Source organism: Epinephelus moara, chromosome 19, assembly GCF_006386435.1.
Source record: "Epinephelus moara isolate mb chromosome 19, YSFRI_EMoa_1.0, whole genome shotgun sequence".
Classification (NCBI taxonomy): Eukaryota; Metazoa; Chordata; class Actinopteri; order Perciformes; family Serranidae; genus Epinephelus; species Epinephelus moara.
Window position 1 is genome coordinate 1,998,822 of NC_065524.1, and position 21,921 is coordinate 2,020,742.

At 38.7% G+C, this 21,921-nt stretch overlaps 1 long non-coding RNA gene across 1 annotated transcript; it reads left to right on the forward strand.

Moving 5' to 3' along the window:
* The first annotated feature begins 918 nt into the window (after positions 1–918).
* On the forward strand, positions 919–1,677 carry LOC126406724 (uncharacterized). The gene is made up of 3 exons (XR_007571732.1): positions 919–956; positions 1,049–1,141; positions 1,238–1,677. It is a non-coding gene; the product is annotated as an uncharacterized LOC126406724 (long non-coding RNA).
* The last annotated feature ends 20,244 nt before the right edge of the window (positions 1,678–21,921 follow it).

The following is a 21,921-nucleotide window of genomic DNA, read 5'->3' on the forward strand; positions in this document are numbered from 1 at the left end:
ACAGACACCGTTTGTATAAAACTATGAAAACTATGGCTGGGTAACTGAACTAGAAGCTCAGAGAGGCGTATAGGACTGCGACTCTGAGTCCTGATCTCAACTCTGGGTTGTCAGGGATTTAAATTACTAATAAATTCTGACACAAAACCAACCTTTACCTGACCCTGGCCTAGCAGATGACCCACCTCAACAGTTAATCTCCAATGCTGGGGACGACGACGACAGTGACTCAGAGGGGATCATACTCACCATGGAGCCAGAGCGGCGGCGAGTTCAGGCCCCCTCCCACATTGCCCCCGAGCCAAATAGTGATACTGGGAGCACAGACTCAAATAGCCCTGGTTCCCCACAGCCAGTCGTAGATCCCGACCAAGAAAGCAGTCCAAGCAACAGTGTACAAGCTGTAGGAGCAGCCGAGCCTACTATAGCGCAGGGAAGGCCTAAAAGAATCACAGCCGGGCAGCACACTAATCCCTTTCACCTTCCAAGATCAATAAATCACACCCTTGCTACCCCAATTAGCAATTTACAAGTAGACTATGCTGCAGACAATCAAGCAGCCCAAAGAGTGTTTAGGCCCTGGGTTTAATTGGTCACCGGGATGGTGACTTTTCAAAACGGGGGCAAATGTGACGGGATGGTTTTAGGACCCAGGACAGCCTATAAAGGTAGAGCAGAAGCAGCGCTCTCTCTCTCTCACTCTCTCTCTCTCTCTCTCTCTCTCTCTCTCTCTCTCTCCCGGTGTGTGCAGACACGGAAGTGCAGTCAGACGCAGCAGACGGGACGCCAACCAGTTGTCGTGGTAGGCCGCATTTTACTGAAAAAGATATTATTTACAGCATCATACATCCTCCGCCAGTTGTAGTTGCAGTCTGACTTATGTGTTTTTTTTGTTTTTGTAGTACCCTCTAGCCATCTGCATGTTGAGCAGTGTGAACCTTGAGTTGGGATTGATTGTAAGTCATGCACTTTTGTTCATATGTGTCAAACGGTGAATTTATTTAATGATGTGGTGTTTACATATTATTTTATGGTGTTTTTTTTTTAGTGCTGTGACATGGCCTGGGTGCTAGTTAAAAAAATCCTGAAATCAAGGAGCAAAGTAACTGCTGCTCTGGGTGCTAGTTAAAAATAACTGCAGGTATGGCACATTTAATGTTCTAGTTTATGAAGAGTATTGTTTTATAATATATACTGAACATAGCTGTTCAAATGCATTTTGTGTTTTTTTTTTCAGTTCCAGTATCAGACACTGCAACATGGTCTGGTTGCTAGTTAAAACTTTACATCACAACAAACTGCTGGTCTGGGCGCTAGTTAAAAATACCTCAAGGTACAGCATATTGAATTAATAATTTTATTAACAATATTGTTTTAAAACATGCTGAACACAGCTTAACACCCATGCCTGTGTTTTATAGGACTGTCTGCGGGTGCAGTGTCTGTCACTGTTTTTTCCTTTCCCAACAGTTAGTTTTAATTCTTCTAACCCATTTAGTGACCTCTTTGTTTGCGTGCTCATAGTGTAGCTCTTTCCACAACAACATTGGGTGTGTGTTTTTACCGTTTGTAGTGGCATTTTATTCTCCTTGTTGAGTGTATTGGTCCTAAATGTGTGAGTCGATTCTATATGCCCTCTCTGAGAGTTTTCCTAGTTTAATGAATACACGTGCCTTGCCTAATGAATTGCATTTTTGCACAATTGCTACTGTGTAGCTACCAGTCCACATATTGTCTTTCTTTTTTATTTTTTGGATTCTATTCTGTAATAAACTTTTGTATTTTAAAAGTTGTTAGCCTCCTGTCCTGGTTATTCTGGACACTTACCTGTCTGTAGTGACTTAGATCATGAAGCTTTAACTATATTAACAGTAAGAAGCTATTTTAATCACTACATATGCAGATGATGTATTAATATATCTGAGAAATCCAAACGTCTGCTTGCCTATCACCCTTGATCTTCTTGAGTCCTACGGTCGATATTCTGGATATAAATTAAAGGCGCTGTATGTAAGAACCAAAACGGTTACTGCGCTCAAATTCAAAATACTGCCGCAGTCGTGTCCGCCCCCCCCCCCCCCNATTTGCGGACCGTAAAAATTTTTTTTAAATGCGAATATTCTGGCTGTACTATTGTTGTCGGTGAGATCAGTATGTTATATGAACATTATTCCCTAGTCTCTGTGACATATTAGGATGATTTTACGACTATTTGCTTTAGATTTCTTGCATATAGCTCCTTTAAATATTCAGAAGACCCAGGTTTTATCTTTTAATTTTATCCCATCCACTAAGATCACGCAAAGCTTCTCTCTTAATTGGAATCTTAAAGCTATAAAGTATTTGGGAATTTGGTTGACACAGAAATTCAGAGATATGTATGAAAGAAATTACAATCCTATCAACACTAAAATAAAAGACAGCTTAGGATGTTGGTCTCTCCTCCCTTTGGACACGTGTAACAGGATTGAAACTATTAAGTTAAATGTTCTACCAAGGTTGTTATGTCTCTTCATGTCTTTACTAATAAAAATTCCTCCTAAACAATTCAACGAATGGGACAAGCAAATATCATGGTTCATCTGGCATGGCAGAAAACCAAGAATTTAATATTCAACTGTCTTACTAAGTAAAGACAAAGGCGGTATGTCTGTACCGAATCTCAGACTACTATTACGCTGCACAGCTTAAACCACTTGTTTCCTGGTGTGATGACAAAATAGAGGCCAAATGGAAAGAAATGGAGATTAATAACCAAGATACACCCATGCAAACTATACTGGGGGATGTAAAATCTGCCAAGTCTAAAATCAGTCAATTAGACCCAATTATAGTGTTCACCGTTCAGAATTGGCTTACTATTATTAAACAGCTAAAATTAGAGAAACAATCTAGAAAACTAAAATGGATAGCTTACGACACAGCATTTGCACCAGCGTCCATGGCCCAAAGGTTTACATTTTGGACTGACTGAGGTATAACTGCTTATTGTAAAATAATGAAAGCTAACAACTTGTAGATATGACCTCGAGATGCCCGACATGTTTAGATACTTCCAAGTATGAGAGTATTTCCACGCAGAGGTCCAAGACCATGAACCAGACACAAATACAAGCCAACTTGTGCAGCTTTTTGTACAGGCATATAGTAGCAGGACGAAGAAAACTGTGTCTAAACTATATCAAAGTATTAATAGTTCCAGAAAACATGCAACAGACTATATCAGAGAGAGATGGGAAAAAGAAACAAAAGTTAAAATCTCAGCTGAACAATGGACAAATATATGTAAAATACAACACACTACTACAAGCTCCAATACCTGGCGTGAATTCAGCTGGAAAAACATGACACGGTTTTTCATACCACCAAAGGTTAAAACAGTGCAGCTAGGAATATCACAGACCTGCTGGGGGAACTGTGATGAAAATGAAGCACATCATTATCACATTTTCTGGAGCTGTCCTGGAATCCAGCAGTTTTGGAATGATGTATGGGAAAAAATACAACAGATCTTGAAACTGAAAATACCAAATACCTGTCTTGTGCTATACCTGGGGGATTTCCCAGACAAAGTGAAAGGAAGTGACAGATATTTATTGAAAATATTCACAGCAGCTGGGAAAAGGCTATTACACGTAAATGACTGCAAGCTGACCCCCCCCCCCCCCCCCCCCTCTATAGATAATTGATTTAAAATAGTTTCTGAAATCTTTCAAATGGAAAAACTAACTTTAAATTTGAGACTGGATAGGACAGGATTTGAAAGAAAGTGGGGAAAATGGATTAATTATCTGAATAAAAATTAGAAAAGGAAAAAACAAACAAACAAAAAAAACCCCTAAGATCACAATCCTCCAAGCATAGTCTTTATAATGATCTATTTGCTAATGCATTGTAATCTCACTGTTATGTAGTGTTATCTGGTGCTAATCAAGTTTTTTTTTACCCCTTTCCTGTACCTATATGAAAATCTGTATAAGTATTTTCCCTATGTGTAGATAGGAGGAATGAGATGATTGAACTCCCCTATTTCTCATGCATTATTTTTTTTCACTATTGGTGAAAACCCACTGTATGAATAATATTACCAATGTACCCTTTCCTACAAACCATGAAGGTATGGCCTAGTACATTGTACAATATAATGACTGGCACCTGCTGTTTGTTCTGTTTATGTATCATATTATTGTGAAAATAAATAAACTATAAGTATATAAAAAAAAGCAATGCTATCCACTGCAGGTCTGAAATCATTCTCTCCATAGACTGCTTTTGCAAAAGATATGTCTACAACATAATGTCAGCGTAATATCTGTGGGATGAACATGGATAGGGCCACACAATGTAGTATCTGAACACCGCACCATAAAAACCAGGATGTAAAAAAAAAAAAAAAAAAAAAGTTTTCTGTCCATTCGTCCCTCCCATTCTTGCAAACATGAAGAGCACCCTGAGGGAATTTCTTTAGATGTGGCACAAATGTTCACTTGAATTCAATAAACTAATTAGATTTTGGTGGTCAAAGGCCAAGGATCAGGTCAATGTGACCCTGCATCCGTCTTATTCTCATGGACGCAATATCTCACCAACACCTTGAGGTAAATTCTTCACATTTGACACAAATGTCCAATTGGACTGAAGAAAAAACTGATTAGATTTTGGTGGTCAAAAGTCAAGGTGACTGTGACCTCATTGCTCATATTCTTGTGAACGTGACATCTCAAGAGCACCTTCAGGAAAGTTTTTTTCTAATTTGGCACAATTTTTTCTAATTTGTTGAGTTGCATTATGGTTGTAGGAGCTATAGTTTTGGTCAGTCAAGATATCTTGGCCTGTGCTACTTTTATTTTGAGCATTCTTAATACAGTGAAAACCACATGTAGTGATCATTGTTACAATGATTATCTACTTATATGGATCAAAAAGCTCAGGACAGAATAATTCCTACACAGATGCTGAATGCTGTTAAAATTATACACCTCTAGTACTGTTATTAAAAAAAGCGAAATCTATGGTTAGTGTTTTGGTAAATGGACCTGCAATTGTATACCTTTCTAATCATCCAATAACTCAAAGTGCTTTTTACACTATGAGTCACATTCTCACACACACACACACACACACACACACACACACACACACACCAATGGTGGTGCCATTGGGAGCAATTTTGAGTTCAGTATCTTGCTCAAAGATACTTTGACATGGGGACTGGAGGAACCACTGATCTTCCCATTAGTGAACGACCCGCTCTACCTCCTGAGCCACAACCACCCACATATTACATTATTACAATGATCCTTTGGTAACCAGTATGCTAGCTGAGGCTGGTGCCATGTGCCCATTGAAATCATGACGCAACAAAGACCAACATTTTCTCTCAGTAAAAAAATATAGTCTGTTTGAAGCCTATGACAAAGTGCCAGAAACAAGCCAACCAAATGCAGCAGTACAACTTGGTGTTCCTCAGGCTGCCCTGTGTAGTCTGCTCAAATAATGAGGGACAGTCATGGCTGCTAGGACAGAAAATGATTGCCAGTTTTCATTTGTATATTTATTATATGAATATAAAGTAATGAAACAGACATCCTCATGATTTACTGAATTTTATTGACTGTTTCAAATACAGCTGTTTCATTATGTAAGCATTACAGGGACGTTATGTGACCAAGCATCATTAATCCACTTGACAACTACAGGTGCTCTCATACACATTATAATGATCATTATAGTTGCTTATAGACAGATGTGATTACTGTAAGTAGATTCCACTGTCGTTGTGTGAAGTCCCCCAACTTAATTTAAGTGCAACACTGAATCACTGGCGAACCCATAAGCTCAAGAAGTAGAGTAAAATATATATATTCACTGGTAAGACAGTAATGCCCACTAGTTTGAAAATACTATACATAACAGGCTAAATATAGTCATTTAAGAATAAAGTTACATGATTATTATCATGCATGGAGTAGTACTTAAAAATTTGCATAATTAAATTGATAGAATCAGTTTAAATAGACTTAATTGGTAAATCAGCTCTGTTGCCCTGGGCAGCTCTGTCCCCAAGAAATATTGTATTCAATAGACTCAAACTTATGTCAACCCTCATGTCACATTCTGAGGTTCTTTTGAAACATAATGAGAACACACACACACCATTCTAATTTATTAATCATATTATTTTGCTCTGGCACTAAAAGATAGATAGAAAACTAGATAGAAAACTAGATAGACAGACAGAGACATAGAAAAACTAGAGAGAAAACTAGATAGACAGACAGACAGACATAGAAAACTAGCTAGATAGATGTATAGAAAGGGACATATTTTATTAATAATAATAATCATAATTAATAATAACTCATATGACATACAAAAAGCATCCAACATCCAACCTTTTACTGTTTTTGACAATAATCCCTGATGTGACTTCAAAACCAAAAACTTTGAGGAGCGCAGTGGGACAGAGAGGCTCAGTGGACCGGTTACAGTGGGACAGAGACACTGAGTGGATTGGTTAGATTATTATCCTTTGAAAATGAACAAGCAGAATAGCTGAATTTCGAGCATTAAGGAGGACTGTGCATAAGGCTCATAGGGTGACGTTTAGACAGGGGAGTACAACAATAGCCTTTTAAACTCTCTCTCCAAATGAGAACGCCAACAACCACTGCATTGCCTAGTAACGTTGTGTGTGTGTGTGTGTGTGTGTGTGTGTGTGTGTGTGTGTGTGTGTGCATAACAGTATAGTATAATTGTGTGCACTCTCTCCTTTGCTGTAAAATGTGTTTGTGGCTGGTTGCAGTGCAGTTTATATTCTTTGGACAGCTCAATGTTGTCTGCCTTTGTGATGATTTTATTCTGCTTATGATTTTACAAGAAGTGTCAGGTTAATTAATTATTACTTAGTGTTGCTTTTTGTCACCTGCTACATTGTCATTGTCACTATGCCTCTGTGCGGGCAACAGCCATGACAGGAGGCATTATCTTTTCGGGTTGTCCGTATGTCCTTTTTTTTGTGAACACAATATCTCAGGAACACCTTCAGAAAATTTCCCCAAATTTGGCACAAACATCCACTTGGACTCAAGAATGAAGTGATTTGATTTTTATTGGTAAAAGGTCACTGTGACCTCACAAAACATATTTTTGTCCATAAGTCACTAATTATGACAACATTTCATAAAATGTCTGATAGGATAAAAAGTTGAAGTGATGGCATTTTATATCCAAAAGTTCAAAGGTCAGTTTCACTGTGATGTCATGAAAACACTTTTTCAGTGTTTTATATGTATTTGTATTTTTCTATCATTCTTTTATCTGCTCACTTGTAAAGCACTTTGAATTGCCGATGATTATGAATTTTACTATTAAAAAAACTTGACTTTCCTCGTCCACCATAACACAGAAACACTACAAGATTTCACAAACGTGACATGACAAACATTTAGGAAAACACAACATTTCTGAAATGTTGTGTTTTGTGAAATGTACTTGTGTTTTGGGAAATGTGTTTTCCAAAATATTGTGTTTTGTGAAATGTCATTGTGGTTTTTGAAATGTTTTTTCTGAAATGTTGTGTTTTCTGAAATATTGTTGCATCTTCTGTAATGCTGTTGTGTTTTCTCAAATTTGTAGTGTTCTGTGAAATAATGCTTTGTTTTCCGAAGTGTCATGCTTTCTGAAATGGTGTTGTGTTTTGACCCTCAGAGTCACAATAGTGTATACCTTGAAACTGTGCTTTTTGTATAGATACTCTACAATACTGGGTTTTAGATGTGTGTGAAGCATCATAGTTTTAGAATGTGTAGCTTTTTTTTCAGCAACATTCATATTTGAAGCATTTTCAACTATCATAGCTACATATGAGTCTGGAGAGACATGGATGTAAACTGTAACTGACATATGGTTGGCGGAGGCATACATCCCCGAGACAGTAATTCTAGTTTTTCCTTGAGTGATGTCAGTCTTCTGGTTAATTCTAGTAACCAGAAGTTGTGTAGTGTAGCAATGTAGTTGCAAAGCATACAACTGATTTATAATCAGTGTGTATTCCCTTTAAAAAAATGAATTTGTACTATTTTCTACCTACTTTTTTCTTTTATTTAAGTATATCTTTACACAAGTACTTTTACATTTACTAGACTAAAATATCCTTAAAGTAAAAGTATTTTTACACGAGTACCATACATAGTGCTCTGATCACAGCTGTGCAAATATGCCCAGTAAGACAGAGATAATGACACTGGAATAGCAATGGTGCAGCCTTAGCTTTTATCATGAATCTGTTTCCAAACAGTACAAATTTCAAATATTTTGGCCCAACATTCAATTTTCCAAAATGATTTTCTTACAGATTGAATGCTTTGCTATGACCACTTAAGTGAATGCGGAATTTAAAATAGGGCACCACATGTCAGAAGATAGAGCAAATTGTTTGTCTTTGTAACAGTGACAGTTGTGTGGATTTTCATCTGAATAAATCTGGCCCGTGCTCGTGTATTCAGCGATTCCCCAGCCAAAACACATATTGTGTTTGACTTCCGCGTTAATAGAGGCTGCCTCACTGTGCCAAGCAGCTGCATATTAGGACCTATTACGTGATTTCATAGCTCTTAGAAAATTGCTCCTATTCACAACGAAACGGCTGGGGGTTGGGCGGCAGGGTTGGTGGGGGGGTAGTGGGAGGACGGGAGAAAAAGCCCCCAGCACACAATCATGCCTTTTCAATTGCCGATGGCAAGGTTGATGACAACATGACCATTGTGTTATAATGATAACACCACAAAGGCATCTGCCCCCCTCATCAAGGCTTCACAGCGGCTGCAGATACAATTTAATTCACTGCTCCGTTGGCGGCGCTGATACCATTATGCAGCCCGTCGGCACAGGGGTAATCACTGTCTTTCCTGAGAGGAGGATGAAAAAAGACGGGCACAAAAAGAGGGTAGAAAAAGGAGTGATGATGATGGGGAGGCCGAAACTTACAATTAAGACTGCCAATTCTGACGTGTCAGAGCCCCCTGTCGACTCATGCTCATACACTTTCAACACTTCCACCGTTGTTTATTTACCATGGCTACCAGTAATTATAATTAACATGTCATTTAGTTCAAGGCACCCTTTCGTAGGTTGTAGAGTGTGGCCGCGGCATTATGGAGACAAGCAGAAAGGAACGGAGAAGAGGCTGAGGATGAAAACTGGCAGCTAAGTGCTATTGAATGACTGATGTGTAGGGCGCTGGAGGAACGTGGATATTGCCCGGCAATGGCGTTCATCACGTTCTTAATTAGGTGTCACTGGGGGAAGGAATTGCCCACAGCAATGGCACTAATGCTTAATTTCTTTTTCGCTCAACCACAATGTTTAATTAGCTAAGTGGTAGGGCATTCTTCAGGAGCGTTCTTTTTGTACTGAGGTGTGATTGCAGTTCTAACAGCATTACAGGAATTTTATCTGATTTTTTTCAGCTACCCAGGTTTAGTTAAAAGTGTACTAATCAATATTTTTCATATCAACAATGGATCAAATGACTGTGTATAATGTGAAACGTGTCACTCATAATGAGTCCACAAGAAGAAGAATTATCACCAATGCTGCAGTTCACCTCGGCTCTATAAAGCTTTATAGCCTCTTTTAGTTCATTGTTTTGGTTTATGACTTGTAAACTTCACTTGCATCCAGCAGCTGGTGTTTTCAGTGAAAAAGCTCCGATAAAGCCACTGTACACTACTCATCCAGCTCCAAATAGCAGACAAAGTTAACACTTAGCTGATGAACACAATGAAACATTTAACTGATAAATAGCCAGATATTAAACTCAGGAGTTGGTGCAGTTAAAATCAGACTCCATATTAAACTTAAATTTATAGTCATCTGTATCTACTGGAAGTGTAAATAGGCAATTGTTTGCTACAGGCCCTGATGTACTAAAAAAAAAATTAAGAAAATAAGTAAAACGCATGGGCAAATGACAGTTTTTTGGCACATGAGCCTTTGTGGTTATACAACAGTAAATTTTGAACTTAAGTCTTCAGCCATAACTTTTCAAGAGGATGATATCAAGCTTGATATTAAACGTAAGTAAGGATTAGCACAAAGTTTGACAGTTTATTTTTCCTATTGGAAAAAGCAGCTGGCAAAACCATTTAAACTCAGTTTACTTACTTGCTTGTTTTAGTATCAACTTTCAGTTGTATCACATGGTCTTGAAGTTTTATTTGTGGATGTTCAAATGTTATTTGGAGCACTTTTATAACTTCATCTGCTAATTTAAAACCATGTGGTGTAATGTCATTAAAAGCTTCATGACAAACGAGTAAGATGAGATTGTGTCATCAAAATAAGATAGATATTGTGTTCAGTTTGTCCTTTCGTCCGCTAAAAATCTTTAGCGTTCTGCTCAACTGTTCTGCAGAGCACAGTTTGAGTCACTGTATTTTATGAAAAATGTCTTACCAAAAAATCCACTAAATGTAGCTGTGTCTTTAAATGGTATGTCTTTAAAGTTTGCCTCCTACAGGAAGTTAGTAACTAAAAAAGTCACCCCAGACAAAAAAAAAAAGAAAAGTCCAATAAGGGTCAAATAATTTTCTAAAAAAACATGCTCTACTAAAGACTTCATTGTCCTTTTATGATAAAGGTAGCGAAGCTAAGCTAATTTCATTACAACTGACTGTTTGCTAAAAATAATTGATTAATTGTTGTTAAATGATTTATTCATTTCATTCAGTTATTTGATGTTATCCAAGATATATATGCTGAAAAGATTTTGTAAGAATAGTTTTTTATTATCTAAAGAAATGCTCAACCAACGGCTGAATTGTCCTTTTATGGTAAATACTAAGATAATAAATTCACAATTTTTATCAAATAAAAAAGGTATTTACTGTTAATATTTCAAAGTTCTGTAATGGTAAATATCTAGATTTTTGTTATTACTGCCTCCATAGAAAATAAAAAAATGCGAAGAAAATATTTTCCATTGCTTTTTTCTTAGTGTGGACATTAAAGGGGTGATGCAGCTTTAACATAGATATACGTCAAGAGACTAGAATATTCAATACGCCTGCAGTAGATTAGATTAGGATTGACTTTGAAGATGTTGTCCCTGTGTATTTTAATGAATTTGCATTCTTAGATATAGTGCCTATATATTCACTTCATTTAACATCCTTCGACTTGATCAAATACTCTTTCACTTTCTTGTCATATGGCTTCAACATCACGTGTCATTCTTAACAAAGTACCCACATATACTAAACTATTATTCATAGTCTTATGCACTACGATGGTTTCCTGCAGGTATTCAGTGTATACTAAATAGACATTGGACCTGGCAGATGAAAAAAAATGGTAGGGAATATCATCTGAATAAAAAATATTTTGGCAACAACATTTAGTTCATTTCCTTTTGAATTAAATCATAATAATGCACATAGGTCACTCACCATCGAGGCTACTCAGATGGAAAGTATAATAGCAGGCAGAAATATACTTCAGTGTCAAGTGTTAGAGCACTCTTATCTCAAGTAACTGTGCAAAGAAATGAGAGGTCACAGGTATGCATCCACTCATTTAGAAAATCCTAATTATGTTCTTTGTTTCCTTGATGGCATTTTAATCAGGTTGAATGGCCATGAGTTGACTTTTTAAGTTTGCATTGACATGAATGCAGTCATTCAGTAGACTTGTTAAATGCGGCTTTTCATATTTCAATAACATTGTCACATCAGCGGAGGCTACTGACTTGCCCGCTTCTTACTTAGAGGCACAATTTTAGATGAACATGCATGATTTTTCTTATCTCTGTATGTTTGCCACACTGACCATGGATTAATTTCAGTCAGTTAATTTGTTGCTTTGTCAGCTGGTTAATGAAGTTTGAACTGGCCATATGTGAAACTAATGTAAGGGGTCTTAACAAGGGGACTTGTATTACTGGTTGAGCCACAAATGCAGTTTTGTGGGACCTGACTTCAGTCTTTCCATTTTCCCTCGATTTTATGCAGTTTTATACTTCACTACATTTTAAATTTATTATTATAATTATTATCATTATTATTATGTTATTATTAGTACTTTTTTAAACTTTGCAATACATATATGTGACAGATGTAGTTACTTGTCAAAGATTTACATACACAACATATGATGAGCCTTTAAAATGCATTTTTTAAAGGACTGACCCAACAATATGTAAGCAGTCAAAATTAAAATAAATAAATAAATGAAATAAAATTTAAAGTCATAAAGTCTTACAATTAGGTACTAATAACGCCTGTAATTTCATTTGAATTTATTATTGCATACACATGCAATCAGGCAGATGGTAGACGGCAAAAAAACATTTTATTGGACGAGAGGCAGGACGCTAAAATTAGTGGAGGCCAGTAGAGAATACAGGCGACAGTAACAGTATATGGCACTGCCATTCAAAATCAAAATATTTTAACTTTTGGCCATCTCCTGTTGCAGAATTCACAATCAGATGTTACAGAGCTTCCTCACACAAGAAGAAAACTTCAGAGCCATCCGAACAATTACTGTACCTCACTAGAATAATTGCATGAATTAATACACACAAAAACATTTTATTTCATATATATATGTATATATATACATATATATACTCCATTCTTTATAAACAATATGACAGCACCATTGCAACATATCGTCATGTTTTGTTTTGCCGTCCTGCCATTACGTCGGACTGTTTGTTTCTCCCATGCAATCCAGATACTGTTCGTCTGCTGTCTACCATTTGCTTGATTTCATGTGAACAGAGCATGTGTGTAATTTTACTTGAATGTAGGGAGAAGTTATCAGTAATCAGCAATCAGTAAGCTGTGCAGTATACTGCTTGGGATGTTTTGGTCTCCAGATTCAGCTACGGAGTGAGCACTCTTGACTTTCAGAAATTCACTCTTTGGTACACTCAGCTGCGGATGTGATGCAACAGCACAGAAGTGGAGAAACCTACCACTATAAAGGCCAAAACACACCGGCGGCGGCGTCATTGACGCGAGTCAAGTGCCGCCCCCAACACACACAAAAAGCGTTGCGCTGCGGGGCGTCAACCGGATTTCTATTGCACACTCCAGTCCGCGGGAGCTGGGAAGTACAAAATAGTGCTTTTTCAAGGGCGGCGACGCTGGAAAAATAGGACAATAGCGTAAAGTGCCGCGGTGGGGCACGTCGACGCGCGTCGAGCCGCCACCGGTGTGGGTTTGTAAATAGAAAATAATGGGGGCGGCTGTTTTGACGCGCGTCGTACGGCGCCGGTGTGTTTTGGCCTTAAGGCTCCAAGATAACATTATCTTCTCTCTTCTGCATAGAAATGGTGAATTTACAGCTCACAGCAACTTAATATGATACAGTCTCTGGCTTTTGTTTGATATCAAGTGTCTGCAAAATATGTTGCACATTTCCAATCTGTCATTAAGGCCTTTAGCTTGTTTGATATATTGCATGAATGCCACTGTCACACTGAACGTCCCGCTGAGTCCCATACAAACATTAAAACTTCATATGGAATCAACTAATCGCTAAATATTTGTATTAAACAACCAAATTTGATTTGACTGAGTCAGGTACAGCTCTACTATGATTATTTATATTTTTATGTATATTTCCTATTTTAATCAAGACAGTCTGGCTGCAGACCTCCAGTGTGGGGTCGCTTCCGGTGCAGCCTCCAGTCTCAGGCCGGCTCCAGTCTCAGGCCGGGAAATGCATGCAAGAAACTTCAAAATAAAATCGTTTATTCCGGTGGAAGCGCTATTGTCACACTTTTGTCGCCGATTTATATTTAATCAACATTGTAAAGTTAAAACCATTAATTTCTTAAATGTGGCATACATGTTGATCTTGCCAATTCTGTCTACGTAGCATGTAACATCGGTAGGCCTATCTATATCAGTGTAGCAACATATCGATTCAATACGTCATCAACCATGCCATCAACATTACTGCATTAACATTAATTCTGTCAATAGGGCATAAACTCCGTCCATGTAGCCTAGCGACGTCAGTTCATAGAAAAACATTAAGCTTGTTGATTGGACAGACGGAGCCTAAAGCCTCTCATCCTGTGTTTATCAAAAAACACACTTTTCATACATAATTGACCTTTGAAGAGTGTAACAGTAGTTTAGTACAAACATCTGAATTTAATATGGAAAATGTTTCATGACACAAGAAGCTTACTGCCGTGCAAAGGCAAAAGGGCCTTAACTTCAATTTTGGCGAAAATGAGTTATTGTCATTTTTGGAACAATAAACATCAGTTTTATCATGTGGACAAATATCTTGAGTCAATTTTGTTGTTTTTTGGAAAAAATAAGATGTTTTTGCCGTAACTTCCAAAAGCCGAGGGAAAGCCAAGGCAGAAGCCCCTAACATCAGTTACGGTTCTTTGCTTTTGTTCCGCGGCACTCTAGAATTTGCAAATTAAGTTACGGTACTCTGCCTTTGTTTTGCCAAGCACCAAAGTGAAGTTACTGTTTACCGCGCTGGAGTTACGGTGTTATGCCTATGTATTATATGTGATTGAAGCACTTCTGACACACACCTTCAATACTTCAATAAAGTGTACTTAACAAGTGTATTTAACAAAGGTCATTGCTACATATTACTGGCATAGCCAAATCAGCTGTAACTTTCAAATGTAAGAAATAGGAGGGAGGTAAAGTGTTATTTTATTTCAAATTAGTACAATGATGAGGTTTTAAAATGATCCAGTAATGTACTGTTGCAACCTTCAAATGCTCATTATTTTTTATTTTTAATATTCTGTTTATGTAATATTAAGCCTAACTAGACAAAAATCACTAAATTTTAGTTTAAGGTTATCATTGTTATCACAGGAAAATATTATACAAAGTGATAAAAATCTAAATGGGCAATAAAATAGAAGTTAAGGTCTTTTGCCTTTGTATGATCCATTATTGTTCTGCAGACAATGCAAAGGCAGAATACAGTAACTTCCGAATAAGGGTCAAAGGTCAAGTTTAAGCTTAAAATTTTTTGGTGGATAAATAACTTCATTTATAAACAACAAAATGCCAAATGTCCAATATTCTACCTACAACTCATTTGGCGGGACAACAAAATAACTTTAAAGTCATTTTTCTCAGTTTCACACTCTGGTGAATTAAGGTCTTTTGCCTTTGTAGGGCAGCTTATGTGTCTGCTTGTACTGTAAACCTGAAGCTCTTTTTAAGAGATGAGGCTATATATTTTAACTATGCAAGCAATCTCAGCACACATGTGGAGGGCAGGAGTAGTTACTTAAAACCATATCAACATAATTATCCTCTGCTTTTTATATTTTATGTACAATATTTATCATGTTAAATACATTATTTTATTGTGTGCTATTTCTGTATATGGTTTCACCTAACTCTTATTGTGTGCTATTTCTGTATATGGTTTCACCTAACTCTTATACATAATACACCTGAAGGTCTTTGGAAGACATATAGGCCAATCAAATTTTTTACTATGCTTAAATATATAACAATGTCAGCATACTTGAAGGGCAAGAATAGTTAAAACTATTTATTATCTTAAAATGCATTAACTTACCTGTTTTGTTCATGGTATAATCAACGTAAATTATTTGGTGCTTGATTAAAAAAACACACATAAAATGACAAAATGATCAAACAATCAGTTGCCCTTTATTCAGCACAGCAACAACAGTAGTGCCCTACAAGGCCATCAATCATCAATTTGACATTCACAGTATGTCAGGTAGCCTTGTTTATCACTCATCTCCTCACAAAATGTCCACATGTCTTCAATTTTGAGACAGAAATTTGAACGGCTCCAAGATACCTTCCCTTTCCTGGTCATCCATGTCCGCACTTTCCTCCTGAACCCAAAGTCTGGCATATTGCTGTGCAGCCTCTGTCAGTTCCTCCTCTCCCATCTGGACTGCATCGGGCAACTCCACCTTGCCTGAAAACAAATGCTGGTTTGTTTCCACCCATTCTGCTGGCCTTTTGCAGTCATGCACAATCTTGATCTCAAGTTTGTCCTATGGAAACGACAGAGAGAAAAAAGGTTGTCTTCCTATAGCATAACTGCTACACAAACAGTATCATCACCTCAATGATTCACATAAAGATAACATATTGCATTCCTTCATTTCAGATCTACATATACCGTATATAGTATACTTAAGCACAGAGCATAGAATGTAGCAAAATGACACTTCACAAGTAGCTTGTCATCATGTTAATCCCAGTATAGAAGAGGAAAACACGCCTACCGCTTTCACTGTTGTCTCAGCCTCTTTTGCAATGGAGACACTGGCTTGCTGAGGCTGTGCAGCGGAGACACTGGCTTGCTAAGGCTGTGCAACAGACTGTAGTTACTCTTCTTCCTAAAAAGACAAAACAATAGATACTGATAATACTGATGAAGAATATGTTCAGTAAACATTGCCAAAGTAAATCTAAATTAAAATAATAATAATAATTATAATTATAATAATAATAATAATTTTAAGGAATGAGTGGTGGATCAAATAAGAAAAATGAAACACTGTGGTAACAGTATTCTCAAAGGAAAAGCACACCCAACTTGGGTCATTCCTATGTTCCCAGAGTCCAAGTTTCTCTAGCCTGAACGCTCCCCCAGGCTGTGTATTCACTTAATACAACATGTGCCATTGTGGGAACTTATCAAAAAGCACCTCTGTCCCTCTGTGCATTCCAGTGGGGGGGGGGGGTACTTCTAAACTAACCTACAGTACCCGATTTGCACACCCAAAAATCTGACCTCAGTGATGTCATCCATCCTCCGCTTCTTCAGTTTGAAGACTAGTGACACCTCATCTCGCAGGATGGCCTTTGAAGTGTCTGTCCAGTGGGCAAACATTTTGCCATGGCTCAAATAAAAAGAGTTAAAGAAAAAAATAAACACTTATAGGTAAAACAGAGATAAAATGTTAACATTTCCAAGTCAGTTAATTGTCAACATTTTTGTGCTCTCACCTTCCAAGGTCAAAGTCTGGGGACTAGGGTCTGGCTCGCATTGAGCAGCAGCTGAGGATGTTGTTCCTCCACTCCGGCATTTCAAATTGCATTTGCAGATTATTTTTGTCTAAGAGCAAGTCAAGAAAAAAAGTTTAAATTAGCCAATGACTAACAAGACACAAGAACACACACACACACACAAAGATACATACCTTTGAATGTGATGGCGTTTTTGATGTGTACATCAAGGTGCCTCTGGAGCTTGGCAGGTTGGCTGGGCTTATATTTAGGGCAAAGGGGGCAGTGGAACAGCTTACAACAAGTTGTGCAGCGTTCCACTGTATGCCTTCCATCTGCCTGAATAATTGAGTGATGCATCTACATATCACAGAAAAACTGATGTGAAGCTCATAGTACATACATTTCATTTAAATAAGATTAACATTATCTTATAGGCCTTTAAACGCTGGGTGAAAACTTCTTATTTCAGTAAACCAAGTGGCCTGACTGATAGCAAAAGTTTAAATGTTAATTTTATCTTCATTTGGACGACATCAGCAACATCTTAAGACCATGCCTGTGCTAAACTCTTAACTAAAAAAGTTGAACAAAGCTGTACACACAGTTATATATATAAACAGTTAGCTTACGTTATCCGCAGAAAAAAGCCAATGCTACCCAAAAACTTTAGGAGCTAACGGTAGCCACCGCTGACATAACTAACTTTAAAATAACAAACAGCCCATCCACATTTGTAACATTCAGTAATTTGCATGCTTTAGATTTACACATATTGATAACAGTGTATATTAAAACGGCAAACATATGCAAGACCCATGCATTCAGAACTTTTTTTGGATAAATAAAATCAGTCACTTACTGTTGTCACGACGATAATAAAAAGCCAAAAATATCCCAGTCCTTGGGGAGATGCTAAAAAAGTTTGTTTTTTCCGGTCCTGAGACAGGAGCCGGCCTGAGACTGGAGGCTGCACCGGAAGCGACCCCACACTGGAGGTCTGCAGCCAGACCCCTCTTATTTTAATATCAATCAATCAATCAATTTTATTTATAAAGCCCAATATCACAAATCACAATTTGCCTCACAGGGCTTTACAGCATACAACATCCCTCTGTCCTTTGGACCCTTGCAGCGGATAAGGAAAAACTCCCCCCCAAAAAAACCTTAACAGGGAAAAAAAAGGTAGAAACCTCAGGAAGAGCAACTGAGGAGGGATCCCTCTTCCAGGACGGACAGACGTGCAATAGATGTCGTTCAGAACAGAACAACATAATAAATTAACAGTAATCCATATGACACAATGAGACAGAGAGATGCAGGACAGAGACAGAGAGAGATGCAAGACAGACGGTAACGGTAATAGCTTACAACAACATTAATGAAAGTAATAATATTATAATTATCATTCTGGCTATTGTGGAACAATATGTTTAAAGTATATATTAATATCTGATAGTATACATATGTGACAATAATTATATGTGTATAATAACAGTAGTAAAAGTATGACTAATGATAACAGCAGCAGCGGGAGGCATCTGGCAGGACCACGGCAGCAGCACAACCACACACGTCACACTATCCAGGCACCGCTGCGATATAAGTTAACCTGTGATACAGTGGAGCACAAAGGCTCTGGAGAAGAAGCCGAGTTAGTGACAAGCAGTACGGCCGAGTTAGCAAGATGCAGTAACAGGACATGAGAGAGAGAGAGAGAGAGAGAGAGAGAGAGAGAGAGAGAGAGAGAGAGAGAGAAGGAGTGAATGTGCCCGGTGTATTATAGGAGGTCCCCCAGCAGACTAGGCCTAAATCATCCTAACTAGGGCTGGTACAAGGCAAGCCTGAGCCAGCCCTAACTATAAGAGGAAAGTGGAAGACGGTGTCTGCCTCCCGGACTGCAACAGGATGATTCCACAGGAGAGGAACCTGATAGCTGAAGGCTCTGGCTCCTGATCTACTTTTGGAGACTTTAGGGACCACGAGTAACCCTGCATTCTCAGAGCGCAGAGTTCTGGTGGGATAATATGACACTATGAGCTCTCTAAGATATGACAGAGCCTGTTCATTTAGAGCTTTTTAAGTTAACAGTAGGATTTTAAATTCAGTTCTGGATTTTACAGGGAGCAGTGCAGAGAAGCTAAAACAGGAGAAATATGATCTTGTTTCTTAGTTCCTGTTAGTACACGTGCTGCTGCATTCTGAATTAGCTGGAGAGTTTTTAAAGACTCATTAGAGCTGTCCTTTGATGCCCACATAAAAATGGTTTGTCAAACCTGATTTTTCCATTTGAGAAACATCTCAAAACTGAGACCCTCGGGACCCAGACTAAGATGGCAGCATAGTGTGTAGGCTCCACACAACTTTGTACACAAAATCACCCTAAACTTTTACAAACCTGACCAACTACGTGAAACAGACTATGTCAAAACCCTCAGCAGTCAAGGAGTGCGACATCTTTACAAAAGCCCGCAAAACATGCTCACAGAGCGCGAAGGCAGCACCGCCGGTCAAGGATTACGAAGCTAGCCACATGGCTAATATAGCCGATGTGCTAAAGGAGCTAAAAGCACTCCGCTCTGAGTTCAGCTCGAAGCTGGATGGAATAAACGACCGACTGGGCGACCTGACAAACTCAATTTCGGTGCTAGAGAACAACCTGGGTGAAGTTAAACGAGAGGTAACGGCTAACGAAAAACGCATAGATGAGGCCGAGGCACGTATAGCTGCTACAGAGGAAATGCTGGACAGGACCGAGACGGCACTGGCCACGGCTGCAAAGAAACTTGCACACCTGGAAGCGAAGACAGAGGATTTGGAGAACCGCGGGAGGCAAAACATCCGGCTGTTCGGTCTCAAAGAGGGAGCTGAGGGTAAGCGTCCTCTTTTGAACTTTGTACATGACATGCTACCCCAGTGGCTGGGCACCGGACCTGACAGATCATTCATACTGGAAAGAGCTCATCGGACACTGGCCCCGGCAAACCCCAACTACAACACAGCCGTTTTCATCCACTTTCTCAAGTACCGAGACAAAGAATTCGACCTACGATCCGCGAGACAACGGGACATCACACATGATGAATCAAAACTCTGATTCGTCAGGGCGTCGGTGGCTTAGTGGTAGAGCAGGCGCCCCATGTACAAGGCTGCTGCCGCAGCGGCCCGGGTTCGAATCCAGCCTGTGGCCCTTTGCTGCTTGTCATCCCCCTCTCTCTCTCCCCCCCTTCACGCTTACCTGTCCTGCCCAATAAAGGCAAAATGGCCAAAAATTATCTTTAAAAAAAACAAAAACAAAAAAAACCTCTCATTCGCCCAGGATTTTTCAGCAGAAATGATCTGACAAAGACGGGAGTTCAGTGCTGTTAAGAAGCTGTTTATCGACATGGGAGCCTTTCGAGGGTTTCATCTCCAACCATGCTAACTGAGGGTGCTGCACGGCGGGAAGATTCAAGAGGCCGAGGAATTTTACCGCAAAATCACCGCCAGATAAGCCACACATGGCCTGGTTTGAACTGTCTCCTTCATATAAAAAGGGGTGTCAAGCTTAGCTGTCACTTAAGCTATTTTGGGTAACACTTCATAAGTCAGCCCGCGTTTTAGAGTGTACCTCTCGCCCACTTTCCCAGGAGTTAGCGTATAACTCCCGGGAACTTACATGTACTTTCCCGGGAGTTAGAGCATAATTCCTCCCAGTCACTTACCACATACTTTCCCAGGAGTTAGAGTATAACTCCTCCCGGTCACTTACCACATACTTTCCAGGGAGTTAGTGTATAATGACGCGGTCACGTGGCATATACTTCCCTGGGAGTTAGAGTATCCCTCGCGGTCACTTAGCACATACTTTCCTGGGAGTTAGAGTATAACTCGTCACTTATGTAATTTCCCAAAACTTATGGTTTAATTTCCTTATATGAATCTGTATATGTATGAAGTGCAGTAAAAACAAATGCTTTTGCCCTTTGCTCATGGCAGTAGATTCAGTCTCTTTTATGTAGCCTATGTGTCATCAGGCAATTTCACCCACACTCCAGGGTTTTAATATTTTAATATTTATGTTTTGCTATGTTTGTTTGTTTTTACCTGTCAATCTAACTTCATCGCTCTGGCATAGTCTTATTGATCAAACAAGGTGTCAATCCCAGTCACTGTGCTTAGACCAGCTTTCATTGGTCAAACAGGGAGGTGCACACTTCCCATTGGTTAAAGGTAGAAAGTCCCACCTCTCAGCGAGGAGCTTGTACTCATAGGCGCAGGAATGACACGAGCAGACGACAAAGAGAAACGAGTGAAATTACACAGTGTCTACGGTGTGAAATGTTGATGTAAACACAAAGCTAACACTCCGAGATACTCGCAGGAGACGTGAGGGAGGAACCGAGGACCTGTGCGATGGGAGTTTTACCGCGTTTATCAGTGTTTTGGTGAGTTAATGCTAACGCAGCTAGCGATGTTAGCTCGTACTGCAGATGATATCAGCGCCCGCCGCCATGTAAAGTGTGTGCTTCCCTCCAACTGTTATACCACACTAACTTGGCGTTGCAACCTACTCCTAACAGTAAAGTGCTACACTTGTTTTGCCTCGAGGTCGTTGCCGTTTGTATTTGTGTTAGTAGTGTACTGTATACATTTGCACTATTACAGTTGGTTATGGATGTTATTAATGATGAATAGTCAAGCATAATACAGTGTGTGAACTGGTGTAGCCCACAGTTTCGAAATATGTGTGTTAATAGCATACATGATTTTGTTATTCATAGTTAAGTTGAAAAATGTTAAACAAATGGTTAAAAACATTAATTTTGCAGTTCAAAGGAAATACGTGTTATTTATAATTGATTAATATGCTTAATAATCACAAGTTATGGATTAATAGGCTAATAATTCATGATGTGAAATGTAAAGACAGGATAAA